Source organism: Melanotaenia boesemani, chromosome 23, assembly GCF_017639745.1.
Source record: "Melanotaenia boesemani isolate fMelBoe1 chromosome 23, fMelBoe1.pri, whole genome shotgun sequence".
Lineage (NCBI taxonomy): Eukaryota > Metazoa > Chordata > Actinopteri > Atheriniformes > Melanotaeniidae > Melanotaenia > Melanotaenia boesemani.
In genome coordinates, this window is record NC_055704.1 from 7,654,605 (window position 1) to 7,665,329 (window position 10,725).

Sequence of the window (10,725 nt, forward strand, 5' to 3'; positions counted from 1 at the left end):
AAGGAATAATGATATCTTCGTGGCAGGCGGCTAACAAATAGCCTAAAGATCCAAATTAAAATCAGTTTCAAGTTTTCTGTCATGTGTCGACGTAACACTGGATCATCCTTTGAGCTAAAAGCCTTTATGCACCTGAATGATTCAGAGGTCAGTGTTAAGAGGCAAACAAACGTAAATATATGGACAAACAAACATAAATAAAACAAAGACACATTCCTCTTAAACCAGTCAGGTCCAAGAACTGGACTGAAAACAAGCTAAAAAGCAGCCAACGTCTAAAGAAAAACTCCAAACATGCAGAAAGCCTGAACTACTGATGATGGAGGAACGTAGAAAAGATTCCAGGTGTAAAATGTTTCAGGAAAAGTTGAACTCGTCTTGAGCAACAGAAACTACTGCTCGAGACAAGGTCAACGTTGGAGATGGAAAGAAAAGAAAAGGAGTGGCACGAGACTTTTGTACAGTACTGTGTTGGAAGAAGATGATGGTGGTTCCTGCAGGTGGTGTCAGGTCTTCTTCCAGATGTTATAAAAGCCGATGGTGGTTCCTGCAGGTAAAGACGGGAGGTGGATGGTGGACCCTGCAGAGGGACAGTATAAACAGAAAAAAAAAATTCAATTATCAAATTTCAGAACTAGTTACATGTAAGAAGAAAACAATAAAACATCAAAGAACAAAAGTGAACAAAAGTTGAACATTTCATTGTAGATGTAAAACTTAGTGAAGTGGCTTCGATGGTGATCTCAGGCGCTGTCCCAGTGGATGGAGACTCTAACGGTCCGAGCTGGAAACTGGATGCACTCACTGTGTTGAAAGAAGATGATGGTGGTTCCTGCAGGTGGAGACGGGACGATGGTGGTCATTAAGCCGATGGTGGTGGCTGCAGGTGGAGACGGGAGGCTGGTGTTCAGCAAGCCGATGGTGGTGGCTGCAGGTGGAGACGAGAGGCTGGCTTTTGCATGCCGATGGTGGTGGCTGCAGGTGGAGACGGGAGGCTGATGTTTTGCAACATGATGGTGGTGGCTGCAGATGGAGACGAGAGGCTGGACTTTCAGAAGCCGATGGTGGTGGCTGCAGGTGGAGACGAGAGGCTGATGTTTTGCAAGCCGATGGTGGTGGCTGCAGGTGGAGATGGGAGGCTGGCTTTTGCATGCCGATGGTGGTGGCTGCAGGTGGAGACGGGAGGCTGATGTTTTGCAAGCCGATGGTGGTGGCCGCAGATGGAGACGGGAGGCTGGCTTTTGCATGCCGATGGTGGTGGCTGCAGGTGGAGACGGGAGGCTGGCTTTTGCATGCCGATGGTGGTGGCTGCAGGTGGAGACGGGAGGCTGATGTTTTGCAAGCCGATGGTGGTGGCCGCAGATGGAGACGGGAGGCTGGCTTTTGCATGCCGATGGTGGTGGCTGCAGGTGGAGATGGGAGGCTGGCTTTTGCATGCCGATGGTGGTGGCTGCAGGTGGAGACGGGAGGCTGATGTTTTGCAAGCCGATGGTGGTGGCTGCAGGTGGAGACGGGAGGCTGGCTTTTGCATGCCGATGGTGGTGGCTGCAGGTGGAGGTGGGAGGCTGGTTTTTGCAAGCCGATGGTGGTGGCTGCAGGTGGAGACGGGAGGCTGGTGTTTTGCAAGCCGATGGTGGTGGCTGCAGGTGGAGAGGGGAGGCTGGCTTTTGCATGCCGATGGTGGTGGCTGCAGGTGGAGACGGGAGGCTGGCTTTTGCATGCCGATGGTGGTGGCTGCAGGTGGAGAGGAGAGGCTGGACGTTTAGAAGCCGATGGTGGTGGCTGCAGGTGGAGACGGGAGGCTGGTGTTTTGCAAGCCGATGGTGGTGGCTGCAGGTGGAGACACAGGCTGGTTTTTGCAAGCCGATGGTGGTGGCTGCAGGTGGATGATCTGCAGGTAGATGGTGGACACTGCAGAGCGACAGTACATACAGGAAATACATTTTCAAATTTTAAATTTCAGAACTATTTACATGTAAAATGAAAAAAAAACATCAAAGAACAAAAGTGAACTATATACAAAAGTTAAACATTTCATTGAAATGTAAAACTTTGTGAAGCGGTGATCTCAGGCGGGATCCCAGAACTTCTGGTCAACCCTCTGGAAACACACTTCAAGACGGCCACTTAGACACCTACAAGAGGCAAAAGACACATGAATGACATCATGATAATAAATAATTTACTCAGAAGCTTTTTTCAAATTAGGTCAACTTTTAGTTTTCTAACAGTGTGTCAGCCTTTCATCCCCAGACAGACAGAGAACCGGCTGACTGCCTAAAACTTAAAGTCCTGCCACCCATTTTAGTTTCAGAAATTTTCGGTACCGCAAGTTTTCCGATGTTTTGGGAACGATGGGAAATAAAAAACAATCAGATATTTGAGATAAATTTATACAGAGAGCCAATGTAGAGAGGCTAACTCAGGAGAAATGTGCTCTTTCTTGTCAGTAATCTGGCAGCAACATTTTGGATCAGCTGAAGAATTTTAAGGGAGTAGTTTGGGGATCCACTTAAGATGGTGTTACAGTAGTCCAGCACAGATGGGATAAAATGTGTGGACCAGATGTTCAGCATCACTTCAGGACAGGATGCTCCTTATGTTGGTGATATGATGGCAATGAAGCTACTCTAGAGATGTGTTTGATGTGAGCACTAAAAGACAAATCCTGGTCAAGAATGACTCCAAGCTTCCTGCCATTGACAGGAACTAACTGAACAACCAAATATAAGGATTTTAGGGCCAAAAAAGTTCCCTAAAATTCTAAATAGGTGGAGTCTGTCTGGGCTGAAGGTGGTGCACAAGTGGAGGACCCAACAGGATCCACCAGGGCGTGGGGCTTACGTCATTAGCTTCAGGCGTTGCGTGGCTTTTTGACACATGCCAGCCCGTTGCCGTCATCACGCTTCCTCTTCCTGCAGCCACAAAACAGAACAAAATCAATCAGAGCAGAGCTGACCTGTTTCCATGGCAACTCACGTTAAAAAAAGAAGTAGATCTGGAATGAAAGCATCCAGAGAAAACTTACTGTGAGGGGTTCAGGGTGGCTGCAGCAGGACGGGCTGGCATCCTGCAGGAACACACACACACACATTTTACAGCAGGAAGACAGTGTGGACACACAAACAGAAGCTCAGCTGCTGATGCTAAACATTGATCAGGATTTGTCTTTTACTTACTGGGATCCAAAAGGGACCAAGAACTGGCCATTAAGGAGCCGAAAACACGGTAAAGCGCTGACCTGCAGACACAAACACACACAGAACAGATGTGAAACAACAAGCTGCTGTGGTGACATCTTCCCACCAGCTCACACATACAAAAACACATTCTTCCATCATAGGAAAGAGTTGGGGAACGGAGACATGTTCACCTGTTTGCGTTCATCAATCTGATCAGCTTTTATCATCAAAAGTGTTTCATGCCATTCATCTTTCGAAAGAAATCATCTGTTTATCTGACCATATTGTTGGTTTTTGGAATTTATTTATTGATTGAACTAAACTTATAATCCTTAAATTGTTGCCTAAAACAGACTTATATAGATGGACTACTTTCCCTGGACCCTTGCTAAACTTTGCTGGACTTTTAATTAAGTCACTTCATGTTTTAGCTCTTTAAAACAAATTGTATTTGATGATTTATTTCTATGACTTTATCCTGAATTGCTCTGAAATCTTTGTTACTGATCAGCATCTTTATGGATGAAGCAGAATGAACATCTGCCCGTTCCCTCCACTCTCACCTGTTCCTGTCAGCACCTACCGGACTGGTCAGGTGAGCCGCCTGCAGGATGACGGGAGCAGGGTAAGCTGGACCCACGACTGCAGGGAGACCAGGAGGAGGAGGAGGTGGAGGAGGAGGAAGAGTAGAGGGACAAGGTAGAAGAGGGGAGGCAGGAGAAGGAAGAGGAAGAGAGGGACAAGGGAGAGGAGCAGAGGGAGGAGAAGGAGGAGGGGGAGAGGGACAAGGGAGAGGAGGGGAGGGAGGAGAAGGAGGAGAGGGAGAGGGACAAGGGAGAGGAGGGGAGGGAGGAGAAGGAGGGAGAGGAGGAGGAGGAGAGGGACAAGGTAGAAGAGGGGAGGCAGGAGAAGGACGAGGAGGAGAGGGACAAGGGAGAGGAGGGGAGGGAGGAGAAGGAGGGAGAGCAGAAAGAGGAGAGGCAACAGAGAAAAGAGAAGGAGAAAGAGGAGGAAGAACAGAATAAAAAGAGAAAACGGGGGCAGGAGGAGGAGGAGGAGAGGGACAAAAGTGAAGAGGGGAGGCAGGAGAAGGACGAGGAGGAGAGGGACAAGGGAGAGGAGGGGAGGGAGGAGAAGGAGGGACACCAGGAAGAGGAGAGGCAACAGAGAAAAGAGAAGGAGAAAGAGGAGGAAGAACAGAGGAAAAAGAGAAAACGGGGGCAGGAGGAGGAGAGGGACAAAAGAGAAGAGGGGAGGGAGGGGAAGGACGGAGAGGAACGGGATAAGGGAGAACACGAGGAAGAGAGGAGGGATGAGGAGGAGGAAGACGAGCGGAAATAAAGAGAAGAGGAGGGGACGGGGGAAGAGGAGAATAAGGAGGGCTGGAGTCCACCTCCCCCAGCGGCGTCTCCTCAGCGAGGAGTTCCTGTGACACATGATGACATGTTGCTGCAGTTTAACGTCTCCCAGAAATCAAAGAGCAGAAAACTAAAGCAGGAAAACATGTCGGACTCTCACTGCAGATTTATGACACAAAGACTGACTGCAGACTGAAATACAACACAGCTGATGCACTGAAGGATTCACTTCTTTAAAAGCTGCATCAACCACCAGGACAAGGTCACTTCCACAGAAAAGAAGTTCCGAGCTGAAGAACGTCCTGACTTAACTTTTACATTCCCACCGAGCAAAATGTACAAATGCTGCACTGTGACCACGTCACTCCCACTTATTCGGTCCTTTGCATCAGACTTTACATGTCAAACCTTTATATTCCAAGCTGTGCAGCAGGCTTGTACAGTAAACTGTCAACTAAAACATTCCTGTTTATGTCAGGAACGTGTTTCGACTTCAGAAAAATGTCCGATTCACTCATTAGTGGCCACATTATGACATTAAAATGATTCATTTAAAATAGAGAAATTTATGAATTACCTGGACTTCCCTGCAGGGTGAACAGATGCTCCCACCGCCACAGCAACAGGGACACCACAAGTTCTGCAAATAAACACACACGTAAGAAACAAACTGTAAATCTGACACATGGGAAATTCACACAGTCTTACAAGACCTGTTGTCCTGAAGCAAATTAGTGACCTTCTAAGTGAATTTAAGAAGCCTGTAAACCTTTAAAACCCACAAAGTTCTGCTGCCAGTGTTGGATTTTACTTCCAGTAATATTACCTGTTTTATTCTTTTCCACTGAAATCATTTAATTGGTCTACGTTTATGAGAAAGCAGCATTTAAAATAATCGCTTTTAAAATAAGATTGCGAGTCCAGCTGCAAACAAGAACGTAAAATTCATATAGTTAAAAACTATTTAGCCTAAGACATTTATCATGTCCGCTGTTAGTGTCTTTTATTGCTTTATAATGCATAAAAATGGATAAAAATGAGCCTGCTTTGCATTGTAGACCAAGTTAGAGTGTTTCTGATGTGTACTGATGGCTACAGTGCAGAGTACACACACATATAATAAATGTACCACCTGATTTCTGTCAGTGTTCAGTAAACACACTTCTACTTTCTCTCTGATCTAAATTACTCTGTGTAATCTGTAGAAAGTCTAAAAGCATATTCTTTTTATTAATTACATATATTTAGTACTTAATTTAGTATTTAGTTGTATTTTAGTATCAGAATATTTTCTTTATAAAAAAAAACCACAGCCTTCTTCTAAAAACTTTTTTTTTATCCTAAAAAACTTTTTTTTTGGTATCATTGTTTAAAGTGAAAGCTCTGGCTTAACAATTTAATCATTAAAAATGTAGAAACATATAAGATGAACTAAAATATCCATCTATCCATTCATCTCCAGGTTGGGTCAAGCAGAGAAGCCCAAACTTCTTTCTCTTCCCCAACAATCACTTCATATCCAATATTTATTATTGTTTGTTTTAATAACTTATACATCTTCTTGTTCAATTAATAATCAGTATCAATCAGTATAATATGTTTTATTAGGGTCAGAGCCATACGAAGTATGGAAGGACCCTATTGTTCCTGAAATGTTTAGTCTCCTCCTCCTCCTCCTTCTAAGAACTTTGAGCCCAAATATGACTCCCTAAACACCCATGAAAAGTTGTGAAATTTGGCACACACATCAAGCCCGGCGAAAATTTCGATATTCTGAAGTCCGAATAGACTCCAATGCAAAATTGGCTCAACAGCGCCACCTAGAAAAAAATAAAATCCCCAAATGAATGGGGTCCCGACCGTCTACTTTGACGTAGGAAGACGAAACTCGGCACACACGTGTAACACCCCGAGTCCAGCGAAAAAGTCAATTGATGACATGTTGCCATGGCAACGGGGTGCCCACCATCTTGGCGTGTACGGCCATTTTTTTCCCATTTTTTGCACTTTACACACATCGTATTTGAACGAACTAGTCTGAGGGGATTCGTGCGACTGACTCCAAACTTGGTGGGAAGCTTCCTGACAAGTTGGGGACCAAACGCTATTCAAATCTTTCTAATAGCAGAAAGCGTGTTGCCGTGGCAACCAACGGAAAATGACCTTCTCGCCATGAAACACGGTTTGCTCATATCTCCATAGAAATACATGGGATCTGCACCAAAGTTCACAGTATTCATACGTGTAACACCCCAAGTCCAGCAAAGAAATCAATCGAACACCTGTTGCCACGGCAACGGGGTGCCCGCCATCTTGGATTTCATTGCCATTTGAACGTGCGACCGACTCCAAACTTGGTGGGAACCTTCCTGACAAGTTGGGGACCAAACGCTATTCAAATCTTTCTAATAGGAGAAAGCGTGTTGCCGTGACAACCGACGGAAAAAGGCCTTCTCGCCATGAAACATGGTTTGCTCATATCTCCATAGCAATACATGGAAACTGCACCAAAGCTGACAGTCTTCATACTTGTTGGGTCCTTAACACATTAAACCTGTTGCCACAGCAACATAGCATGTTAGCTAGCATATTAGCATCGGGTGGCGGCGTCCAGGGTGCTCGGACCCGATGGATGCCGCTTGCGGCTTTAATTATTATTGTTCAGCTGTTTTTGTCCTGGTTCTGCACATCCTTTTTGTGTATTGTAGAACAACAAGAGAGACCAGATTCAAATTCCATATATATTTACATGTAGGCTACATGTACCTTAATCACTTGTTGCCTTTAAATCGGCTTATTTAGCATAAATCGGCATTCATTACTTATTTCATGTTCTCATACTTACAGCCCTTTAAAAATACCACCTTGAACAAGTTGCTGCTAAATTCTTTTTTTGTTGCACTTCGAACGCGTTGTTGCTATGATGACTCAAATCGCCTTCGGGGATTAGTAAAGTTTTCTGACTCTGATAATTTCGATTTTAAATAACAGCAAACAAGCTAGCGGAGACTTTGCACATGCTCAATTGATTTGCAGTCTGGACGCAAAGGGGTGAACGCGTGCGACCAGCCAGCGGCTGGCGCATGCGCATTTCTTTTGCAGTCTTGACACCGGTGGTTGAACAGCGTTTTCAATTGTAGTTGTTTCAGTTGAAGAATTTCGACATAATTTCGTTTATCATACTTTTAGTTGTTTAAAATGCAAAATAATGCAGTATAACCTTTTGTTTTAGACATGTCCATACAATTTTGTTACATTTAGAGATAAAAATCAAAGTTTTATACATCCAAAACACATTTTTAATCGAACAGAACAGGTTTAATGAATACAGTAACATTTTCATAAACTTGTCCTACAGTTCCCTTAAAACAAATCACTTATAAGCTGTTTTTTCTTGAAATGTACAAAAGTTTAATACCAACAGCCCAAATAATAAAACTTTAAGTGAGTTTGCAGTTTTCAAATGCAAATTTTTCCACTCCAAATTAGTTAAATCCAGACTTAAACTCTTGAATCTACTTTGTCACCTTATTAGTGGAGTTAAAAGTTTTAAATTATGAACTACAGAATTTAAATGAGCTCAGATTTTACATTTTCCAAATTTGATGCTGTGATTGTTATATAGATTTGACATAGCTATAATTTTATAACTTTTTATAACAAATTCTAACAAATAAAATCTGAGTTTTATACATCAAAAACAGTTTTTAATCAAACATATGAGGTTTAAGCAAAACATTAAAATTTTCCTAAACTTATCTTACAGTTCCTTAAACCAAATCACTTCTAAGGTGATTTATTTTCTTGAAATGTACAAAACTCTAATACTTACAGCCCAAATATTAAAAGTAGAGTTTTCAAATGCACATTTTCTGCTCTCAATTAGTTAAATCCAGACTTAATCTCTCTTGAATCTACTTTGATACCTCATTAATGGAAGTTAAAAGTATTAAATTATGACCCACAGAATTTAAATAAGCTCAAAACTTACATTTTCCATATTTGAATTTCTTCTTGACTCTCAAGATGAACTTGCCAACTTGTCTTTGTAAAGGACTTGTTGAGAAAAAAATGGAATTTTCAGAAAATCTGTTTTATCAGTGAAAACTTTGTTTGTTTTTAAATAATGATGCACCTCCGTAGCAACCATGGAATCCAAGTCAGCCTGTCCTATTCTGTGCAGTTCAGTGTATGTGGACAAAATAGTGGTATGAGATGTTTTTATTGTCTCATATCAATGAAGTTGTATAATTTTTATCTGAAAAAGCTCCAATCACACATTTACACTTGTCCATAAAAACAAAGCAGCTCTGCTACATCTTGGCTTATATTTCTATTGTTTCATTATCATTACACCTAATGTGCTCATCTCACGTAAAAACAAACAGTCCGTGTTTTGTTTTTTTGGGTTTTTTTTGTTTTTTTTTAGCAATAAATATTTATTTAGGGTAATTCTGCATTACTTTTACATCCTCTTTAGAAAAAATGTTAACAGTCTATACAGATAAACAGAGTTTGTTCCCCAGCAGCCAGATGTGCAGCTGATTACAGCTGTGTCTCAACAACTTGATACTTTGGTTCACAGTTACCACAAATACTTCTTGATATCCCACTACCGCAGCAATGTCACGTTTAATAGAGCTACTTAGCTTATTATAAGAGGGCTCCAGACTAACTTTCAGCATTGGCTGCACTGGTGCGCCCAACTTCTTCATTTAGGTGCACCAGCCAAAAATTTAACATTGATCTCAGCAGCTCATTTTAATACATTTTAAGGATTGTCTTTTGATCATTGCACGTAGACAACAATGGTTATTTTAAGTTATTGTGACCAATAATGAGGTTTAGAAAGTACAGGAAAATAGAAGGAAATGAAATAAACTTCTAGCTTCACTGAATAAAAACTGAACATTTCAAGTTTTGAAATAGCTTATGAGGTTGTGCTGCTTCTAGAAAATAATCCTCCTTTGGATTTACATTTAATCTTGAGACAGAGGAGGTCTCAGTATGTTCTGATTTGGAGGGAGATGATGAGGCTCATGGAGGGTGTGTTGTCTGTTGGGCTGGAGGCAGGTGGTGGACTGAATGAAGAACATGTTCAGCTCATCAGCTCTGTCCAGACTTCCATCAGTCTGATCCTCCTTTAACTTGAAGCCAGTGATCTTTTTAATTCCTGACCACGCATCCCTCCTGTTGTTCTGCTGGAGGTGGTATCTAACTTTTTACTGTTTGTAACCTAGATAACTTCAACTTTGGGCTGTAATTACAGAAAATCTGTTTAAGTGTTGACATACCTGAAAGGGTCGCAAAAATTCACTGCATTTCACTTTGAGTTGTAAACTTCTCCTTCCTGGCTTCTTATTCTTGGAGTAATCTATAAATTCCTTAGGCCCCTGTACCCCTCCCCTTTTGTACAATTCACCTGTATGAGAGGTGGGTGCCATTGTCATTTATTTATTACTTTATCCCAATCCATCCTTTTGTTTCTTATCCTTTTTTTGTAATTTTTTATATCTATTATCGAAACAGAATTTCTTAACATCTAATTTAGTTTCTGTTTAATTTGTTTAGGAACTGGAGCCGGCAGATTTACATGGTGGTTTTTACTTTTCTTTGTTGTTCTCAGCAAACAAACAGAGACTGTTTCTCCAAGCGATCACGCTCTGTGACGGCAGCACAACACAGAAACTCACCGGTTACACGGTGTCTTCAGTATCTCCCTGACAGGTTGTTTAGCAGCTTTTCAGGTCACTGGTGATCCAGGACTTGTTACTGTGGAAGCAACTCACTGCTGGGACGATGCTGTCCACAAAGAAATTGATGCAATCTGTCACACACTCAGTCATTGTATTGGTATTAATATCATCTCCATGTGATCTCACATTTCCTATCAGATAAGTTTAAAGAAATGCTTTGAATTTCCTTTTTGAATTGTTATATAAAACTGAGTCACTGTAAGTCCCAAGTCAAAACAATAGTGCCCTTGTATCAAACCACAAAAAATAAGTTATATGACTTAATGAAAAAGCTAAATGAATTATATTAACACAGGTAAGTAGATTAGTGCTTGTTGGATTACTCCTTTGTAACAATGCTTCTTGACCAGAAAGTGTTTATTTCCCTTTAAATTGTCACATTTGTAAAGAAAATGCATTTGTGGGTTGAACCATGAAAAACATGCCAGA

General features: G+C 42.0%; 1 long non-coding RNA gene across 1 annotated transcript; it reads right to left on the minus strand.

The window, feature by feature from the left end:
* Positions 1 to 4,531: 4,531 nt before the first annotated feature.
* Positions 4,532 to 7,543, minus strand: LOC121634506. Its single transcript, XR_006009248.1, has 3 exons — positions 7,386 to 7,543; positions 5,118 to 5,180; positions 4,532 to 4,608 (listed from the first exon to the last, which is right to left on the minus strand). It is a non-coding gene; the product is annotated as an uncharacterized LOC121634506 (long non-coding RNA).
* Positions 7,544 to 10,725: the final 3,182 nt, after the last annotated feature.